Genomic DNA, 23158 nt, shown 5'->3' on the forward strand with positions numbered 1-23158 from the left:
GCAGGCAAGTGCTGTATCATCTGAGCTACCGAAGCACGACTCACACCACGCGGGTGAAAGTAAACTTTTTCCATGTTAAGTGACCGTATACTCTTCCTCAGCACTGTAAAACTCATCAATCCTTTGAATGTTTATGGTTTTATATACCGACGTAGAATTTCCCGGCACTTCAGAAAATGGGTGGAGGGTGGGGGACGGGTACATACGCTGCATATTTTCGTATTACGAAGGTATAAATTTGAATTCCACCAAACACCGCATGTCGCTTTCCGAAGCATTGAAAACGAGATTGCGATGCGCTTTTGTAAGCCAGTCATAGCTCATATCACTTGATCTCGCCCGTTGATGACAGCGAAGGACACATGATGTAGTCAGCCAATAACAAGATCACTCTTAAGCAGCGCGAACACACAAATAAGAAAAGTTCAGGGTTTAAATTAAGATACATCACACAAATGTGCCAGTAAAATTTTTAATAATGACATAAATGTCTGATCTGGGCTCGAAATTCTTCTAAATGATCATCCTCAAAGAGTTGATTTTTATTAATTTTAATGTTAATAATGAACAGCCTCAGTTGCACCGTTTACCTAGAATTTACCTCAGTTTCAGTCGGGATAACCCAACCTTCTTCAGAACTTAAATACTAAAATAGTAAATTCTAGGTCAACGGTGTAACTGAGGCTGTTCATTATTAAAATTAATATTTATACAGTTGATGACAGGGCCGCGAAATGATGAAGATATTTAAGTTGATTTTTAAATGAGAGTCAAGCGCTTTGCGATTTAAGAATTTCATCGTACACTCTCGCACACAGTTCATCTTGCGCAAAAGGAAATTTGCTTTGAATGTAACGCTTTTCAAACCACCATTTGCAATATTTTCCTGCGAACTGTTAGAAATAGGTTCGTTTCAGCAGTTGCAAGAGAGCGCCAGGTAACAGGCGTCACTGCGCCTGCGCAGCTACGATGTCATAAAAGAAACAAGACATCAGAGGATACTTCAAGAGCATCGGAATTTCGTGAACCACACTAAAACGCACAATTCGGCTTAAAGTGAAGATTCGTATGTCCATATTCGGATGTAAATTTTCTTGGAGTACCAGTGCTGTATTATGTCATGTTTGGTTCTTTATTATGGTACAATGCCATACATGCACTTGAAATGCAGCGAACAGTTGAAACCAGCCAAGAGTGTGAAATTAAACACTTCGTTTCAAATAAATTGACTGCCTCAGCAGAAAAGATTAATAAAAGTCAAATCTCTTTGACAAACTGACAAAAATAACTTCATTGTTCTGTAAGGCGATTAATGCTTGACTGTAAGAAAAGTGGAAATAAAATCTGAAAGTAATAACATATTTTTGCCTTCCGTTACTAAGCGAACGTGTTTTTAATTCATTTGATAGCTCCCGGCCACAAAAATCCTTTTCATCATCATTTAACGTGAGAGCAATAATCGAAGACGAAACAACAAAATCACTGAACTTAAACACAGGGCACGTGAAGACGACCCACCTCCCCACCACAACTCTGACTGCTTTGTGCTTCAGCTCCAGCTTTACTATATTTCCGAACCGGGGCAATATTAGATAGTGGCGCCCAGCCATACTTCAGTAACCAGAAGCGGGAGAAGGTACTACGCATACGCGACTAAACTGTGCATGCGCAAGAGCCCGCCCGCAACTGCTCAAACGACTCTAAACAGTTGTCACGTCACGCTCATTGGAGGCAATTTGTTGTTATGAAGCATTGCAAAGTCTTCCCAAGCCTTCGACACACTGTGCTGTTGGCAGACGCTTGTATGAGTACTGTTTTTTTGTTGTTGTATACGGCAAATTTCCTTTGCAACTAAAATTTTATTTTCGTATTTTTTTTCTTTCTCTCGTTCATGTTTTGTTGCTGCAGTATTATTCTGCAGTAGCGGGATACAGTAATATCCTTTGTTAGAATATTGCTTCTTACCAGTCAAAAATCACAAAAATTTAACTGAAAACCAAAACAATGAAAAATTCCCGGAATTCTAAACAATTCCCTGGTTTGTCCCGGATCTCCCGGTTGTCCCGGGTCGTATACACCCTGCTTATGAAAGGCAATATTTGTTTCAAAGAAAATTCATGCTCTTCTGGTAAAGTTATTTTATTAGAATGGCAGCAATAACAGCACTGCAATGTGGGAATATCACAGACAGAAACAGCTGCGAAGAGGCGTCATGTCAATGAACGGGCTAAAGAATATGATCCAGAAATTTGAAGAAACAGATGAATTAGGTGGTGCAGCAGGGAGAGGCAGGTGGCCCATTTCCACAGCAGTTGTTGATGAAGTACTTTAAGCTGTAGCCGACCTTGCAGTCCATGCCCCAAATTCTGCAGCCACCGCTCGAGCTGTGTCATGGGAATTGCCTCTCCCCTGGTCAACACTTCCACAGATTTCGCGGTGTATTTTACACTGGTATCCCTACAAGATTCAAATTGTACACCAAGTTAACCCCAAAGATAGGCTACAGTGCCATGACTTTTTCCTCCTTTTGTGGCATCCATGGAAATGTATGATGTGGCCAGGCAATTTTCCTTGGATGGACGATGCACATCATACTCCACTTGGTGCTGTGAATGGGAAGAACTGCAGCATATTGCAGTCTACTCAGCCACTGTTATACAGGAACATACACTGCACTCTGGTTATGTGAAGATGTGGTGTAGTATCACAAGCTCCTTCATTCTCTGTTTTCCTTTGAGGAGATAACACCTCATGGGCCTGTTAGCTGTACAGCAACATCTGCCTATTCTAACAACTTCCTTGTGCATTTTCACACAAGATGTGGAAACACTTCACCACTTGCCATGTGACATATCTGCTTTGAGAAACCTTTGCTAATGACCGTATCATCTCTAGGCAATTTAAAGATGTTTGGCCTTTCAGATCCTCTGACAAAAATCTACAAGACTTCTGGTTGTGGGGACAACTGAAAGATCGTGTCCATCATGGATGTATCTGGATTCTTTCTGATCTGAAGGGTACCATATGATGACATATTGCTCTGATTACATTGGTATGTTATGAGCAACTACTGACCATGCCATGTATGAATGCAGCATGTTGCAAGTCGGGAGAACATATGGAACAGGTGTTGCAACTTGCGTCCAGATGCTAATAAATGTGCCATAAACAGCATTATCAAGTGTTTGATTATTTCTTCCCTTTCCCTGCACTGCATCACATACTGACTGCTTACAGCACCATATTTGTCTGTTGGCACAAAGTGGAACTATATTTTTATCAGCATACTCCCATGAGCACACCAATTAGTGAACACGCTTATGATGTTTCAGTGTCCTGCAATGTATACAGCCTGCAGCACTCTGAACACTGTCAAGCTAATCAAAACCACCCGATACTTATAAAATCAAAGCCACCTGATACTTATAATAGCACAGAATACTTCACTGCCGGCCAAACATGCACGAGGTAAAAAATTAATAAAATAATTTTTTGACAAACAGAGCTGTATGTATTTTAGTTTTTATTCTGTTATACATTTATTAAACATTCGAACAGAGTGGTTACCTACAACATGGTGAGTGAGTAGCTCAATTTTCTGTGCACAGACAATAACAATTCTGTAGTCGATCGTTTTAAAACTGTGATAATAAATTTTTTTTAACTATGAATCATGACAATATCATGACCTATGGAAATGTTACTAGACACACAGCTCCTTCAGATATTGTAAAATATTGTTCCATCACTGAAACATCAATAAGACCAGGCATAGCTAACACAAAGAAATATGTAATACAGGTGTACTTGAACATGTCTAGCACCTTACCCAACTCTCACTGTAACCTTTCAGTGATCACTGATTATGGCAAGATCACAGGCTTATGTGAACACGAGATAAATCATTGCAAATATGAAATTCTAGTACATTAGTAACCAGTACAACTGCCAGAATGTTGAATGCAAGCATACAAATGTGCATGCACTGCGTTTTACAGGTGCCATATGTCAGTTTGTGGGATGGAGTTCCAGGCCTGTTGCACTTGTTCGGTCAATGTAGGGACGATTAATGCTGTCTGTGGATGACGCTGAAGTTGTTGGACGATGATGTTCCATATGTGCTTAATTCGAGACAGATCTGGCGATCGAGCAGGCCAATGCAGCATGTCGACACCCTGTACAGCATGCTGGGTTACAACAGAGGTGTGTGAATGTGATCCTATTTGAAAACCCCTGGAAAGCTATTCGTGAATGCCAGCACAACAGGTCGAATCACCAGACTGACATACAAATTTGCGGACAGGGTGTGTGGGATAGCCACGATAGTGCTCCTGTCATCGTACAAAATCACAATCCCGACCATTACTCAAAGTGAGGTCCAGTGGGTAGCATACAAATAGGCTGGTTGCAGACCATCAACAGACATCCTCCTAACCAACATACAGCCATCACCGACACTGCGGCAGAACCAGCTTTCATCAGAAAACACAACAGACCTATGCCGTGCTCTCCAATGACCTCTCACTTGACAACTGTAGTTGCAAATGGCGATGGTTTGAGATCAGTGGAATGTACACTACACTATAGGGCGTATGGCTTGGAGTTGTTCTTGAGGTAACAAATCTGTAACAGTTTACTATGTTACTATGGTGGCAATTGCTGCTCAAATTGTTGCTGCAGGTGCAGTACAATGCACCAGAGTCCCTCTCTGTAGTGCCATATGGCCAACCAGACCCATCTCCTTGCGACTGTACAGTTCCACGACCACCGCCGCCAGCAATCATCTGCAGTGGCTACATTAGTGACAAGTCAATATGCAGTATCAGAAGAAACATCCAGTTTCTCTTCGCCTTACTACATGGCGTTGTTCAAACTTGAGAAATGCTGTTAATGGCATCTTTATCGCCTTAAAGGCATTCTTGACTAACATGAACTCACCGTGCCCAATCTCAAAGAGAACTAATGGTTAGAACTGTTACACTGTGTATTTAAAGCGAACATGGTCTGTATCCTCATAGTGGCCTTATTAGCAGCACTCTCATGCGACTGGCATGAAATCTGAATAGATATCTTTCAGGTGTAGAAGCACACCTACCAACTTTTGTTTATGTCGTGCAATTGTTTTTTCGTGTTGCAATTTTTTTACCATCAGTGTATCTTTCACTTATGCAGATGAAAAACTATCTCCTATAATGTAAGATCATACGAGATGGTGCACATTGAGGTGCAAGAAATCCACAATCCAGTCTACTAACAATGTTTGAACATGGCAACATGAATTACTCTAGGAAAATCACTTCATGCTTACATAATACTGCAGGGATGCAGCCCTATTCAGTAAGTCTTCCCTGCTGATATTTCAGCTTGTTGTCCTGTGAGTGATGGAGTAGCCTAATTAATATGTTGCTCAGGAGGTCACACATCATCACAGTCGCATAAATGTCACTTGGGAGGTAGGACTTGTATACTACTGACATGTCCTCTGTAACAGACATTGTGGGGCACGTTCTAGTTTATAAACAATAGGCATCAATGACAGGTGCCCTGCGCCACTCTTCTGAGAGCTGGTTATTTCTAGTTCCTGATTCCAAACTTACTCCAAGCTAAAACTGTCATAGCTATTAAGTAAGTCATTTGCCAGACAGATTTTGATGGCTTCCTTAATCAGACTCACAGAGCAACGATGCAGATGTTAGAATCTTGATTTCTTCAGCATCCAAGGAGTGCCCTGTCCCAGTGTAGTGCTTGGGCACTGCTGATTTGTCAAACTGTAGCTTTGATGTTTCACATAATGCTCTCAAACAATTTGTTTGTTTAACACGTATGATGATGGTTCTTGCACACACGTGCCTCATATAGCACTCAGTTAGCCTTCAAGAATCACTACATATGATGGGAAGGCCACAGATTGATCCTTTCCTCTTCTACCTCTTGACTCGACACTCAAGTTCAGTTTGAACTGTGAGGCCTAGTTCATTTTTGTATTGGGTAGCCAATAGCTTCAGACACTTTCCTGAAATGCTCTAGTTCTTCATGCAGCTGGCTATAATCTATAATAGCATGCACTCTGTGGACTAATGTTTTTATGGACCCCAATTGTCTGTTACAGATTATGACAGCTGCCACCTTGCAGATACAAATATGGTGTGTCGACTTGTGGTAGACTTGTGGCCAAGGGTCAGCTGTGTGAGGAACTTAAACCCTGCAAAAAAGTGTTCTAAGATAACGGCTACCCAATGAACAAAATACAGAAGACATTACACTTCAAACCATATGTGGGCATACTGGGTTTAGACATCGCAGAGGAAACATTCAAATCCACATACTTCTAATGTGATGACATGCACTTCGTATCCAGACTGTCATAACATCTGAAGCTTAAAATAGGAATGTAGTATTCCATGCTTGCAGAAAGAGAGTACATTTGGATGCAGTCTGCATGTGCTGCAACATCCACATAAAGCATGTCATTTCACGCCATCAAATCAGTGTCGAACACAGTTTACAGATTTCCCAGCCAGTGAATCATTAAGCTTGAAATCAATGTCAACAAAATGAGAGTTCGAAGTTGACAAAGGCACTGGAGTGTTGCTTATCAATATGGGTGACAAACACAGGGCTCTGGGCTCTCCACCACTACAGCCAGCAAATGGTGATTTCATACAGTGAACAACAAACAGCACTCAAATTACAATGCAAGCTACGTATAAAAATGTATGCAGAGTACCAAAAGTTTTAGAAGTAGCTTTTCTCAAAGCAACTAAAATTTTTGATCTTTTTTTGTTCAGTTTTCAAACGAATGAGAATGCAGTTATCATCTCTCATACCATACTGTTAACTGCCTGGAAACATTGCTTGAAAAGTACAAGTAATTAATTGACTCTGAAGTGGATTGCGCAAACAACTCTTACAGTTTGCATATCATTTACACTCCCAGCTACGTCTTGGTTTGTAGAGCTTGACTGCTCATTCTCATCGCAAGCAAAGTTGTACCATTGGTATTGGACAGGTTACAAAAAATGAGAGTTATTACACCCATTACATCTGATCAATGGGCATCACTTACAGATATTAAGAAACATAAGGATATATACGTATGTGTGTCAAATTATAGGCTACCATCAACACCTACAGTTATGGAGACCTGTACACTTTTCCTACGTCAGAGTAGTTCTTGGTGAAACTAGCTGGGGGCCATTACTTCAAAAACATTTGGAACAAATCATTAATGCATAAATAACATGCATGATATTATCTTCCAAATCTGCAAGCTTTCTTTGATTGGTTCAGTTTAATCTTTTTCCCAACCTAGTGTCATAAATTTTGCTGCTGTTGTGATCTTCAGTCCAGAGACTGGTTTGATGCAGCCCTCCATGCTACTCGATCCTGTGCAAGCCTTTTCATCTCCAAATAACCACTGCAACCTACATCCTTCTGAAACTGCTTAGTGTATTCATCTCTTGGTATCCCCTCTACGAGTTTTACCCTTCACACTTCCCTCCAATACTAAATTGCTGATCCCTTGTTGCCTCAGAACATGTCCAACCAACCGATCCCTTCTTCTAGTCAAGTTGTGCCACAAATTCCTCTTCTCCCCAATTCTATACAGTATCTTCTCATTAGTTACGTGATCTACCCATATAATCTTCAGCATTCTTCTGTAGCACCACATTTCGAAAGCTTCTATTCTCTTATGTAAGTCTGCAGGCTTTCATGGCCGTTGTCACTGAAGTTAAAATCTTCTGGGTTATTAGGCTGCGTCATACTTATTCTAAAATGATCGACGTTTCGACCCCTCTGCTGGGATCTTCCTCAGGATCTTCTGGTGTTCACTACTGCTAGCGGTTACACCAAATAGCCATCCAAGACAAAAAGACTGCTTGACTTTTAGGCTGCCATAAGGCTTTTACAAAATTAAGAAGATGCCCAAAATCCGCTCGCTGCCTTGAAACCCAGAAGACTGGCAAAATTTTGAAATTAACCACTGATGCGACACAATATGGAATCGAGGCTGCACTAGCAAACAAAAACACCGATGTCCCACAGATAAACCAATTACGTATGCCTTCAACCATTATCAGCAGCACAAATTAACTACTCCCAGATAGAGAAGGAAGCAGTGACCATTACTTACAGTGTCAAATTCCCACTTCTATGGCACCAAGACCCAGTTAAACACAGACCACAAGCCACTTATTTTCTTGAGCAGCCCATATCAAAGTTCCACGCAAAGACAGCACAGCAATTACAACGGCAGCTACCATTTCTTAGCAATTATCATGACATTCATTACAGGCCCACCTCTAAACACGCTAAAGCAGATGCACTGGCTCACATATCCACGAAATAAAGTTTGATACACAGGAGGCACTATGTTCTCAACTCAATAACAATGTGTGACAAACATTATATACTTCCCCGTCACACCCCATGAAGTTGGGTAATCCAAAGGGTGATATAGCTGCTTTGCAGGAACTCCTATCAGTAAAATGTGATTGTTCAAAGCAGTAATCAAAAGGAGCAGACCCAGCATATTTGACTTACTTGTCCCCGAGACACTGTAGTGCTAACAGCGGTGTCTTCGTGTTGGTCATGGAGGACACAGAATGCCAAGTCATCATTCCTCCCATGCTCCACAGGTGAATTCTTATGTAGCCTGCAGATAAGGAAATTGAAATACCTGTCCACTCTTGTCACACCCGCATTCGGTATCAGTGTTTTCCCCTTGGCTGAAAACAGGGCACCCAAAAGTGAGGGGGCAAACTGACTATGCTAGGCCATAGAAAGGCACAATTTGATTGTTGGTGCAAATAGTTTCCAACAGGAGCCTTAAGGAACTTCTTAGTCAGCTATTGGTCCAGCTCCACCAAAGATCACAGTCCAGCAGGACTGCTACACAGGTGCCAACACTGTTCGCTGCTGGATCTGCTGCGACTACCCCACACAGCCCTCATCAAAACTGGGTGTCGTCGATCATCGGCAACTTCACCCCAGCATAGGACCTCTGCAAAGATGCTGCACGACAGTGCAGCAATCATTGGTGGCGCCAATCCAGACGAGGCTCGAGGCAGCCTCCCAGAGTTGCAAGGTAGCACTCCTGCTTCGACAGTTATGAAATATGGCTGAATAGGACACATGAGGAGTTCAGTTCAGGAAGTTCTGCTTCTGCTTGCAGTGGATAGAAACATCAAATAAATCACATGACTGTTTTCTGTATCCAACTGTGTGCACAAAAGGAGAATACAACAAATATCATATTAATGTGTGGGCTTCCACGTAATGACTTCTACGTTCAGCCACATTCCAGTGTGAATCTCGTGCATCATCATGGGCTGCGGAGGGACAACAAATATCTTAAGTTGCAGTCTGCCAGAACCAGCTGGTCCACAACTGTAACCAACTGCAGCTGTGACACTAGTACACTATAGTGCCCCACAAAACCCAGTCCCCAAAGCCCGGCCATGATACCAACCACCATCCCCGTCAAAACCTACACATCTGGCAAGACCTGCACTCTTGAGCTCATCCCAGGCCACAACTACACCACACATGAAGCCACCCATTAATTCCTACATGCACCCTAGAAAGCCAGTTGAACTCAGGGAGGAAAGCCAGAGCCAATTGCCCAGAACATGCACTGCAAGACTGATGACAACATCGCCATCTCTCCACTCATGATGGCAGAACTGCACCCCTTTGGTGTTTGGCACAGCATGGCAAGCACCATTTCTACCCCTACGTGCCAGTTAAAAGGGGGGGGGGGGATACTGTATCCTCATCCAATGCCAATGAAAATGCAGAGATATATTATCTACCACCACATGTGGATATTGATATGACCAGCATAGGCGCATAGCTGGGAGGCAGAGCCCAACACAGGCTGTAATGCAGTGTTAGGAGGCTGCTGCAGGCACCAACTGCACTGAACAAACCATCTGGTGTCAAGCAACCTATACAGTCTGCAGTAATGAACACTGGAACGATTACTCGACTATATTCAGCTGTTCAGAATACACTTCACTAACCCAGTGTTGACCTTGCCGTATACTTTGATTTTATATTGGATTTCTCCCTGAACAGCTCACATTACTTTAGAGAGACTGCTGTGTTTATGGAACAGTTAATTTGCAACTTATCCTGTGAAGTCATTCGTCCTATTTCAGTGCACGTAAGAACTCTGAATGTAGCCTTTATATTCTCCAGCTGATCCAGTGACATGTAGGAACCAGCTGCTCTCCCCTAAACGGTGCACACATCGTTCATCTTTTTGGTGCAGGTATGTGAAAATCCCAATGCCAGCCTGATCTTGGAGATGGAAAAGCCCCTGTTCCAGACATCCACAAACTGGATACAATCAAACAGACAAACATAAATCATCTTACTCCTCTTTTGCTCAACATTAGCATCGGCAGGCAGTACAACATTCCACTCACATGACGCTCTGAACAATTCCATTCACCAAGGCAAAAAGAGTTCTCTCTGCAGTGTATGTTTTCTCTACTTCAACTGCTCATTAAAAACTTCCAGTTCTCTCCTCAAAGATATTGGAACCCTTTCACTTGAGAGCACATGTAACCAGATGTTCGGAGCTGAAGCAATTCACTTTATATTCTACCTTATGCATTCTTTCACATGAGAGGTGCAGATCTCAAGAATTTTGGCTCACAAGCTTTATGTCATTTGTAAAGTGCATCACTGCTGCTCCATTTATACAAATATTGTGAGATGCCTTCAAAAGCAAGGTACAGTGAGCCATCTACCATCTCTTTAAAGTATCAATACTAATCGCCATCCAGTACAGTTTTGGTACACACTGTCAAATAAACAGCTCTGTTGTTTCTGTTCAATATCCAGTGCTTAGACCAATTTAACGACGGAGTATTTACTATATTAGAATAGTAAAAGATTCAGAAGTAAAAAATGGACTTGCTGGAAGTGACAAAAACATGAAATATATTCTACGGGTAAAACTAACTTGTCTATAGAAGATGATAACTAGAAACATTGAAATTAAAGAGAGAGAGACTAAATGAGATTAATGTTCCCTTACAAAAAAGCTAGGCCAAAATTAGACACAGTCAAATTGAGTAAAGTGTGGTGTGATGGAGAAAAACATTATGGCTATTCCTGAGGGCAGCTAGCACATGACGGAAAATTCAAGAAGGTGCTTATCTCTACTACTACACATCAGCTAGATTGTACAAACTTCACACAACACATGGAGCAACAAAAGTGTACTTAGCACAGAAAATGAGTATTCGTTTTTCACCAAAAATGTAATGTTTGCTCAGTCACATTTATTTTCCACTCGTAGCAAGTATCAACAAATGTCTTTGAAATAAATCACCAAACTCTTTCCACTCCAATCTCTCACATAGGCAACAGCAGTTAAAATGCTTTCCTCTTCCCACTGCCTAAATCAATATAATATCCGGTAAGCTGTCAACTCCCAGGCCTTGAAAAATCCACAATTTTCTAAATGCCCTGCTTTGCACTGAAATCTAGCTATGCATTCATTCACTTGGGACTCAATGTAGCTATTGTGTAGTTTGAGAAGTGAGTTTCAGCTGCTTGCTTTACTCTGAGGCCACATCAAATTTTTCATTCTTGGTAGAAGCAGGAAACGGAGAAAGCCAAAAATGTAACTGAGAATTACACTACTGGCCATTAAAATTGCTACACCACGAAGATGATGTGCTACAGATGCGAAATTTAACCGACAGGAAGAAGATGCTGTGATATGCAAATGATTAGCTTTTCAGAGCATTCACACAAGGTTGGCACCAGTGGCGACACCTACATCGTACTGACATGAGGAAAGTCCAACCGATTTCTCATACACAAACAGCAGTTGACCAACATTGCCTGGTGAAACGTTGTGATGCCTCGTGTAAGGAGGAGAAATGCGTACCATCACGTTTCTGACTTTGATAAAGGCTGGATTGTAGCCTATCGTGATTGGGGTTTATCGTATCGCAACATTGCTGCTCGCGTTGGTCGAGATCCAATGGCTGTTAGCAGAATATGGAATCGGTGGGTTCAGGAGGTTAATACGGAATGCCGTGCTGGATCGTAACGGCCTCGTATCACTAGCAGTCGAGATGACAGGCATCTTATCCGCATGGCTGTAAATGATCGTGCAGCCATGTCTCGATCCCTGAGGCAGCAGATGGGAACATTTGCAAGCCAACAACCACCTGCACGAACAGTTTGATGACGTTTGCAGCAGCATGGACTATCAGCTCGGAGACCACGGCTGCGGTTAACCTTGACGCTGCATCACAGACAGGAGAGCCTGAATGATGTACTGAATGATGAACCTGTGTGCATGAGTGGCAAAACAACATTTTTTCGGATGAATCCAGGTTCTGTTAACAACATCATGATGGTCGCATCCGTGTTTGGCGACATCGCGGTGAACGCACATTGGAAGCGTGTATTCGCCACAGCCATACTAGTGTATCACCCAGCGTGGTGGTATGGGGTGCCATTGGTTACACGTCTCGGTCACCTCTTGTTCGCATTGACGGCACTTTGAACAGTGGATGTTGTTTTCAGATGTGTTATGATCCGTGGCTCTACCCTTCATTCGATCCCTGAGAAACTCTACGTTTCAGCAGGATAATGCACGACCGCATGTTGCAGGTCCTGTACGGGCTTTTCTGGATACAGAAAATGTTCGACTGCCACCCTGGCCAGCACATTCTCCAGATCTCTCACCAATTGAAAACGTCTGGTCAATGGTGGCCGAGCAACTGGCTCGTCAAAATACACTAGTCACTACTCTTGATGATCTGTGGTATCGTGTTGAAGCTGCATAGGCAGCTGTACCTGTACACACCATCCAAGCTCTGTCTGACAATGTCCAGGCGTATCATGGCCATTATTACAGCCAGAGGTGGTTGTTCTGGGTACTGATTTATCACGGTCTATGCACCCAAATTGCGTGAAAATGTAATTACATGTCAGTTCTAGTATAATATATTTGTCCAATGAATACCCGTTGATCATCTGCATTTCTTCTTGGTGTAGCAATTTTACTGGCCCGTAGTGTATTTACTGTGTAGCACTAATTCCTTCTTTTCTGTACTTCGAATTTTTTCATGATGAGAACGCTTGTGGTGACCTGAACTACTACCCATACAGGAAATATTTTGAAACTAACAATCTCTGCAAACATGTTCAGACTAAAAGCAAAACATAATTTTAGGGTTTATAATCAATTAAATGGGGGTAAGAAGATTAGGGTTTAACATACCATCAAGGTCACACAAACTGATGAAAAACCTTGAATTGGACTAATATTACGACATAAATTGGCTGCGTCCTTTTCAAAGGAACCTCCACAGCATCTCTTAAGACATTTAGGAATTCTACAGAAAACTTAAACCTGGGCTGTGGGATGAGGATTTAAACCATGCTTTTTCTCAACATGAATCCAATGTGTTTACTACTGCAGCACCTTGATCCAAGGCTGATAGGTGTCAGTTCAGCTATTAAATGACAGCTAATCTCCAGTGAGTGGTGCTCTACCTCTTTACACCTAAGACAGGCTGTCTTCATTTAGATGCACAAACGTCTGCATGGAAAATGTCTTACTTTCACAGTGAAATGAAATGATTGTACGACATTGGCGGCCAGGAGTCCCCGCGTGGAGAAGTTTGGCCACTGAGTTGCAAGTCTTTTCAGTTGACACCACAATGGGTGACTTGCATGTAGACGATGAGGACAACACACCAACCAGTCCCCGAATGGAGAAAATCTCCGAGACAGCCAGCAATTGAACCCGAACCCCTCGCATGGCAGTCAGACGTGCTGACCACTCAGCTAAGGAGGCAGATCTTTAATGATGTTTATAGTTAACTTTAAGAATCAATATTAAGTAAGCTGCAAAATAGATGGGCATAAAATGAGAGGAAAAAATAAATTGAACGTGGCTTTTTCTTTGTTTCTTATAATGGAGTCTGGTGAAAAGGAACAGCAAATATCCCACAGAGAGGAAAACGATTTGAGAATCTTTGTAGATCCAAACATAAATTAAACGCACATCTAATCACCTGCTCTCAAATCATTTGGTTATTTACAGGAATTAGGAGCAAAGTAAAGAACAATGCCTTACACAAATAGGTCTAGAGTTTATATCAGTATATAATAGTTATCTGCTGAGTACTAACAGCAAAACTGAGAATATTATTAACGACACTGTCATACTGTAACTCTGTTATCAAAGGAATTATTCGAATGGGATGGTAATCAGTAGATTTAACGTACATGAACAGACAAGCAAATGAAACAATTTCAGAAAAATTGGGTGATTTATTCAAGAGAAAGAGCTCCATAAATTGAGAAAATCAATAGCGTGTTGGTCCACCTCTGGCTGGTATGCAAGTAGTTATTAAGCTTGGATGTCCTCCTGAGGGTATTGTGCCAAATACTGTCCAACTGGCATATCAGATTGTCAAAATCCCAAGTTGGTTGGAGCACCCTGCCCATAATGCTCCAAATGTTCTCAACTGGGGAGAGATTTGACTACATTGCTGCCCAAGGTAGGATTTGGCAAGCATGAAGACAGGCAATAGAAATGCTCACCGTGTGTGTGTTGGCATTATCTTGCTGGAATGTAAGCCTGGGATGGTTTGTCATGAAGGGTAATAAAATGGAGTGTTGAATATCATGGATGTAATACATGGTGGGTGACAGCCAGTTTGCTATCCCACAACTGTCCAGGGGTCTCCAGACACGTCTCTGGCCTAGAATCTTGTTGAGTGGGGTAGAATTGTCTTCAGTGATGAGTCCGCTTCGAACAGAGCTTCGATGACCAGTGAAGACGTGCCTGGTGATGCCCCAAACAGTGGTGCGATACCAACCGTCTTTTGCCCACCACAGGGCCTCAACATGGAGTGATTGTCTGGGGTGCCATTTCTTTTCAAAGCTGAACTCCTTTGGCTATCATCCGTGGCACCCTTACAGCACAGTGGTACATCAGCAATATTCAACACCCAATTTTGTTATTTTTCATGGCAAGCCATCCTAGGCTTATATTTCAGCAAGATAATGCCCATCTGCACACAGTGAGGGTTTATACTGGTTGTTTTCTTGCTTGCGAAATCCTACTTCGGCCTGCAAGGTCACAAAATCTCTCCCCAATTACCAACATTTGGGGCATTATGGGTGGGGTCTTCCAGCTATCTAGGGATTGTGATGATCTAATGCGCCAATCAGACAGAATTTAGCATGGTGTCCCCCAGGACGACATGCAACAATTCTATCTATTAATACCCGGCCAAGTAACTGTTTGTAAAGGGCTACAGGTGGACAAATGTGTAATGGACTTGCTCTATTTGTTAAGCTCTTTCACTTTAACACAGCAATAATTTTCTCTGAAATAGTAATCATTTGTTTGTCTGTACATCTACCGATCTTCATCTCATTCGGATTGTTCCTTCATGGTACATCACTTTTTGTCTTTGAGTGTATATACCTTCTTTCACAAGGAAAAACACTTTCATTCATTTACTCACCACATTGTTTAAATCAAGGGAGGTTTTGTGGGATTTCTACCATCCTTTTAACATCAGGTTAATCCATGGTCTCCATTCTCTGTAATGTCTAAGGAAGATTGCTCTAAGAAGCTCAAATGCTGATTAGCTACCAGCTTGGGAGCTATGAGTTCACGACATCAGTCTGTAGCCAATTTACCAAGGTTTCTTGCCATTTATTGCTCCTTTCAAGTGATATTCACCTTAAACAATGCTACATGTGTGGTGAACGAGCATTAACCACTCTTTCCCATATTCACGTGTTAGTGGAGTACACTTTTATTAAAGAAACATTTAACAACGTACACTTTTTTTACCAAACATTAAGCCGTAATTTGCTCTGCCCTCTCATTAAATGACACATACAAAATCAGAAACAATGATTTTACAATTGGTTTCAAAATAAAAGGCAAAGAACATATGCGTAAAATTTCCATTTTCCATTAATCATTATATTTTGTAGCTTATTTTTACTACATTACAAACTACTCAGAAAACATTTTACGCTATCTTTGTGACTCATAGTTATTTTTTTAAATCGTAAACCTATTTCTCAATTTTATTTTGATAAAATGTCTATGCATCGGAGGTAAATTAAACCACTTTCTCAGTGCAGTTCAGTTCAGTATAACACGCTGTCTTCTGTTGAGAACAGGACGACCCAGCTTATGAACACTGCTCAATCCATCAATACACCTCAAAAGGTCATTTTACACTAGACTTGGCACACATTCTCACTTCACTGCCTGAAGTGGTGCCAGCATGAGTGCAGTGAGTTGCTCACTAACTTGGCATACAACACAGCAAGGGCATTTCTTATGAGGGGCAGGGAGAGGCAACTACTGCTCAACTAGGAAAAACTATAATTATGATATTTTTGTACTGCCTACCACAAGGGCAATTGCATCAATTCAGTATCAGATTAAAGAATCTGGATATTAACTAGTGGCCAATATCCAGAATCGTCTGTTGTTAAATCTCCAAACTACAGGGTGGCGCAGGGGAACGGGAAATTTTGAATGTTGCAGTTGGCAGCACTGCAACGCCGGCAGATGTTCGAAACTTTGCACAATTGATGTGAACGCATTGCCATTTAGTAATCATGGAGAATTGGACTGGTGCGGAACGTGCAGTAGCTGTGAGAGCGTTTTACAAAAATGGTGATAGTGCGACTGCCATGCAGAGAACATTTCGACAGCATTACTAGCTTGGACGTCACGGACGTGTCCCATCTGCACATGCGATTACAACGTGGGTGCGTAATTGTGAAGAAACAGCATCTGCCTTGAAAAAGAAACCTCCAGGTGGCATTCCAACTGTACATACCCCAGAGAACATTACAGCTGCTAGAGCTGCAATCGAGAGAAGTCCTCGCCGCTCTGTTCAACAGCACGCATCTTCGCTAGGGATTAAGCGGCGAAGCTTACAAAGAATACTGCACGAATTAGACTTCCATCCCTATAAGTTGCAGATTGTGCAACACTTACATGAACGAGACCCAGTGTCACGTATGGAGTTTAGTAGCCAGATACTGGCTAAAATCAATGAGAATGCGAATTTCCTTGGTAACTTATGGGTATCAGACGAAGCCCATTTCCACCTGAACGGATTTATGAACAAACAGAATTTTCGTTATTGGGCACAGGACAATCCTGTGAGTTTCACTAGCGACCACTACATAGCGCCAAGGTCACAATATGGTGTGCTATATCATGTCATGGTGTTATCGGCCCTTATTTTTTTGAACATGAGGATGGTAGTGCAGTGACAGTAACATCCGCTCAATATGTTGAAATGCTTCAAACATTCTTTACACCGAGACTGTACGAGCTTAATCTTAACGTCGAAAACATGTGGTTTCAGCAGGATGGAGCCACGTCACACACTGCTCGACAATCGATGACAGCAGTTCGTCAATTGTTTGGAAGATGCATTATTTCACGTAACGGTGACATTGCATGGCCCGAGAGATCTCCTGATCTTAGTGTGTGCGACTTCTTCCTGTGGGGACATCTTAAAGGCAAGGTGTACCGTACACGTCCTGCAACAATCCATGAACTGAAGGAGAACATTGAAAACGAAATCACTGCCATTCCCCACGATTTGCTACACCGCGCATTCCAGAGTTTTCATAACAGGCTGTTAGAGTGTGAACGCCAAATGGGAGCACATCTTTCCGATGTCATCTTTAAAAAGTAAAGAGAGACTTTTGGACATTTTGATTGTAAAGACATACTGAATAATGGCATACTGAATACATTCACTTTCATTAATAAATTACTAGTTTTATGAATTTATTCATGGAAATGACAATATTTCGAAATTTCCCCGTTTCCCTGCGCCACCCTGTATATGGTCATTCTCCTCACAATCGTAAATGCCATATGGCTACGGGTTCTAAAAGCTTCCAACAGATTTTTGTTTTTCTTGTGCCAATATCAAATACAATGAAAACAATGACTGCTCAAAATATACTGAAACATTAATAATATTTACAAGTCCCATACAAACCATACTCTCCCATGTAAGTACACTGTAAATAGTATGTACTAATATAAAATTTTAGTGTTAATGATTGGCAATTGAAACAAATTTTTCCTAAGGTTCTGAGTTTCATTTTCTAAGGAATTGTGTTTCGTTACCTCCAACCACTTCTCCTTTGACAAATCTTCTCCTAACTCAGGTACTGGGCATATTCTTTAAGCAGAGTAATTTAATGCAACATTTAATCAATATTAATATAATGGAAGGAAACATTCCACGTGGGAAATTTAATCAATATTGTGAGAGACAAAACATCAAAGTAGTGGTCACCCATGGTCAACACCAGCTGAGTACCTTTACACATTATGGCTCTCAAGTACTGCAAAATACCTTTTTGGAGGCAACTGGACGGAATGACAACTCAGACAGTAAGCAACTGTCCCCACATGATCAATTCTGTCCAAGTGTCCACTATAAACAATAGTACAAACATTCCAGAACGGTGATGCATGGAGAACATGGGAAAGTAAGCATTACATTTTGGTGATGCGTTTGTCTTCCAAGACAAAGCATAAACATGACCTTGTCCACCTCACAAACATCTTCCGCCAGAATGCAGGTTTCAACTGAACAGATTTGTCTGCAGTTTTTACTGACTTGAACAATGAAGCTCGAGACCACTGAAACTAGCAGTGTGCTGTTATGAGAGCCTCCCTAATGCACTGGATGAGTTTAGAGGTCACTGGCCAGGAATCAGATGGGCTCGAGCTGCAATACCTCTCTCTATTACTTTGTGGACAGCAAGCTGCGAGATATAAATGTAATTCAAACGTTCCAGTATTTAATCAATTTATCGAATGGCTGTGTGTGTGTGTGTGTGTGTGTGTGTGTGTGTGTGTGTGTGTGTGTGTGTGTGCTGCTCTTTCTTTTTGGTCTCAACGGTGGGCCTGATTACGCACACATCAGCATTTGCTGTGAGTGTTATGCAGTTGTATGCGTAAGAGAGTCACTATGTGGACATATGTCTAGCAGGCCGCACTGGTCTGGTGTGTTCATTGAGTAGAATGTTTTATATTTTACATGTACGACTGTCTGTATAGTAATGACACTTCATTACAGAAAATTCTATAACTGTCACAATGGATGAAGTGTGGAACCGATAAATAATCATAGTCTTTGATCCACATTGGTTGACTTGTGTGTAAATCTGGGAATAAAATATCCTACTTATAAAGTCTGGGAGTCCACACCCACGCAGCCTGCACTTCAGGAGGAGGGTGAAAATCATGCAGACCTGGACAAAGGATGATATGCAATCTTCGCATGTGGACAATGCAGAATACAGCAGTTGTCCTTAGCAGTGCCTCGTAAGAAGTTCGAAGTGCAAAACTGGATAGTGATAAAGGAAAAATAAGACTATGAATTTTAAATTACATTGAAGATAATTACAAATTATTTTTAACTGTGTTGGACTTTGTGATTGGACACACAATGCCTACAACTTTGCATTTGTATGAAAAGTATATAGTTATTCTGAATCAGAGGAGAGTACAGAAAACTTTTAAAACAGTAAAATTAGAGAAAATTTGAAAGTGAATTTGGCTACAAAAATGCCAGTTACACATCCTGAAACCACACGCAAATACTTATTAGGAGGCACACATATTCAGGCATTGTTTGAATTCATTCACAATTTAAAGAATGAAATTGTTGCTGATTATAATCTGGTACACAGAGTATAGGGCGAACTAAGAGGTACAAAAAGTGAACTTGTAACAATATTAGAGAAGAAAAGTTGCTACTCACCATATAGCAGAGATACTAAATCGCGACAGGCACAACAAAAAGATTTACACAATTATAGCTTTCAGCCATTAAGGCCTTTTTCAACCACACGCACACACACAATCACACAAATGCAACTCACGCATACGTCTGCACTCTCAGGCAACTGAAACCACATTGCAAGCAGCAGCACCAGTGCGTGATGGGAGTGGCAACTGGGTGGGGCTAAGGAGGAAGCTGGGGCGGGGAGGGGGAGGTATAGTATGGGGTGGCAGACAGTGAAGTGCTGCAGTTTAGATGGAGGGCAGGAGGGAAGGTGGGGAAGGTGGTGGTGGTGGGGGGGGGGGGGGGGGGGGGAGGGGAGAAGTGGCAGAAAGGAGACAAATAAAAAATTAAAAGACTGGGTGTGGCAGTGAAATGATGGCTGTGTAGTGCTGGAATGGGAACAGGGAGTGGGCTGGATGGGTGAGGATAGTGACTAATGAAGATGGAGGCCAGGAGGGTTACGGGAACGCAGGATGTATTGCAGGGAAAGTTCCCACCAGGGCAATTCAGAAAAGCTGGTGTTGGTGGGAAGGATCCGTATGGCACAGGCTGTGAAGCAGTCACTGAAATGAGGGATATCATGTTTGGGAGAGTGTTCAGCAACAGGCTGGTCCACTTGTTTCTTGGCCACTGTTTGGCGGTGGCCATTCATGTGGACAGAAAGCTTGTTGGTTGTCATGCCTACATAGAATGCAGCACAGTGGTTGCAGCTTAGCTTGAAAATAACATGACTGTTTTCACAGGTAGCCCTGCCTTTGATGGGATAGGCGATGTTAGTGACCAGACTGGAGTAGGTGGTGATGGGAGGATGTATGGGACAGGGTTTGCATCTAGTTCTATTACAGGGGTTATGAGCCATGAGGTAAGTGTGTGTGTGTGTGTGTGTGTGTGTGTGTGTGTGTGTGTGTGTGTGTGTGTGTGCGCGCGTGATTGACAAAGGTCTTAATGGCCAAAAGCTATAACTGTGTGAATCTTTTTGTTGTGCCTATTGCGATTCAGCATCTCCACTACATGGAGTGTTCTCCAACATTGTTACATTCCATCCTGGATTTTCCATCATAAAAAGTGAACTTGTTGGTTTCATTTCACAAAAGCACAATGAGCTCAAGGCCAAAGTTTAGTGCAAACCCAGTAATCTTGAGGATTAAATAATCACAGTAAAGACACAGTCTGAAGAAAAAATGGTCCATTGTCAAGAATCTGCAGCTGAAACTTCCAATTTGTTCAGACAGCAGAATCAAGAAATTGCTGCTATAAAGCAAAAGTGCACTGACAATGTGGATGTTATACCAAGAAAGCTGGTGTACAAGCTAACAGTTTAGAACTTTAATCAAGATTTTATGACATTAACAAAGTGGTGTGCAAAATTATATCTTGAAATTTTTGAAAATGAGATTATACAGTATTCAATGAATGGAGTAGCAGACTTACTGCTACCATACCAGAACTTATTATGAATCACAGTGAGGGCATGATAGCTATTTAAAAATTGAAGCTCACATGTGGGGCAGTAAAGCATCAGAAAAATGTTCCCCTTTTTGAGTTTGAAACAGCTTTTTGGAAACTGTCAGCAGGCTATCAAAGCATCTTTATTGTCACCATCAAATTACACACAGAAAGAGGGAAAAACATTGGGATAAAAATACATCTTTAGATGATCCAGAAAAAAGATCACAAATTAATTGAAATTTTAATTCAAAGGTTGCCTTTTGCATAACGAGGAAAATTTACTTCGTCCTTTCACAATGCAATTGAAAAAGTGTGTGTCATATTATATAGCATGGATAATACTGATCCTTTCACCACATGAGAATAGGTTTCACTGAAATTACCAACTGTAAAATCACATAGACAGAAGGGAAAATGCATCACACAGAAACACAGATTACAGACACCCTAGGAAGATTGTAATCATTGTAGAGAGGATTATCGACCACAGAATGACAGACAAATTCACACAAGATTGAGAAAGGATGTTGTACGCATGCAAGGCTGACCTTGGCAATTATAATAAATGGAGCTCGGTCCAAACCGTAATTGCAGTTAACGAGTCAGCACTTGTCATTAATAATAATCAGTATAACAGGGATTATGATGTAAGAGGTGACTTGATGCGAGAGTAGAAGAGATTATTGAAGGTGTGTTGGCGCACATTGTCGACAATGTTTGCAGTATTAACATTGAAGGGCTTGTACATCTACATCTATACTCTGCAAACTATAGTGAGGCGCATGGCAGAGGGGATGTCCCACTGTACCCGTTATCAGAGTTTCTTACTGTCCAACTCATGTATGGAGCACGGGAAGAATGAATGTTTGAATGCAGTAATTATTCTGATCACATTCTTCTGGACAGCAGTGGGGTCAGGTATGTCCACTCAGTTGAGTGAGATTTCACAGAGCCAATTTTTTCCTGTGGGCAGCATTCATTATCATCAATCCCCTGGGAAACACAGAAGTGAGCTACTTAAGAATCAGATATTACTTAAGTTTTACACTGATAGCAAAGAATACGAGCACAGTTTCCTGGTAATTCAATCATTATCTTTTGGGTATATTTCATCAGGGACAGGGCAGATTACAGCAAATGCAAAGTGGATTTTGCTGGGTGCAAGTCATATATTCAGAAAGGTAATGAGGAAAGAGGAGTTGCATTTAGACGATGTGTCAATAAGTAAGAACCATTTACAGACTATTTAAGTCATCCCGCAAGCAATTGGCACACTTGGAGCAATTATTAATTAGCAGAATACAAAATTCACAAAAAATCAGTTCAGGACCTTAGGATACGTCAACACACCACGAGGATTCCAACCTGATTCGGACAAAATGGATACTGTCAAATAATTTGCTGTACCAAAGTGTACTAAACAGCTAAAGTATTTGTATTTTTTGCAGACAATTCTTCATGGGATGTTATCAGCAGCAGAACTTATGAAATTGTTATAAAGGGATACACTGCTGACAAGAACAGCATGGAACTTTCTATCTTGTAACATCTAAATTGTGGAATGAAAATTATTACATCATCCTGGTTTGTCATTGAATTTTTTATTTAGAACCAGGCTCCAGAGATTATGTAATTGGTGTTGAATTGTGTCAGACGTTTGATGTCAACAGAAGTACAGTAAATGAGACAATAGCATCCGCTGTTCGATCACTGAAAGGGACAAAAAGAGTATACAGTAACAGAGAGATACTTTAACCACCATCACGGTAAATTCTGATTTTCTCTTTTGGGAAAGTATACAACTGCAATGACTGACAACACTGCACACTCTTTTCTAGGGAGATGTCATCTTATGT

At 41.4% G+C, this 23158-nt stretch overlaps 1 protein-coding gene across 1 annotated transcript in view; it reads right to left on the reverse strand.

Moving 5' to 3' along the window:
• Positions 1-23158, reverse strand: part of LOC124605721 (telomere-associated protein RIF1-like) — a 113283-nt gene that overhangs the window by 1169 nt on the left and 88956 nt on the right. The gene's annotated exons all lie outside the window — the stretch shown is intronic.

Source organism: Schistocerca americana, chromosome 3 (genome assembly GCF_021461395.2).
Source record: "Schistocerca americana isolate TAMUIC-IGC-003095 chromosome 3, iqSchAmer2.1, whole genome shotgun sequence".
Classification (NCBI taxonomy): Eukaryota; Metazoa; Arthropoda; class Insecta; order Orthoptera; family Acrididae; genus Schistocerca; species Schistocerca americana.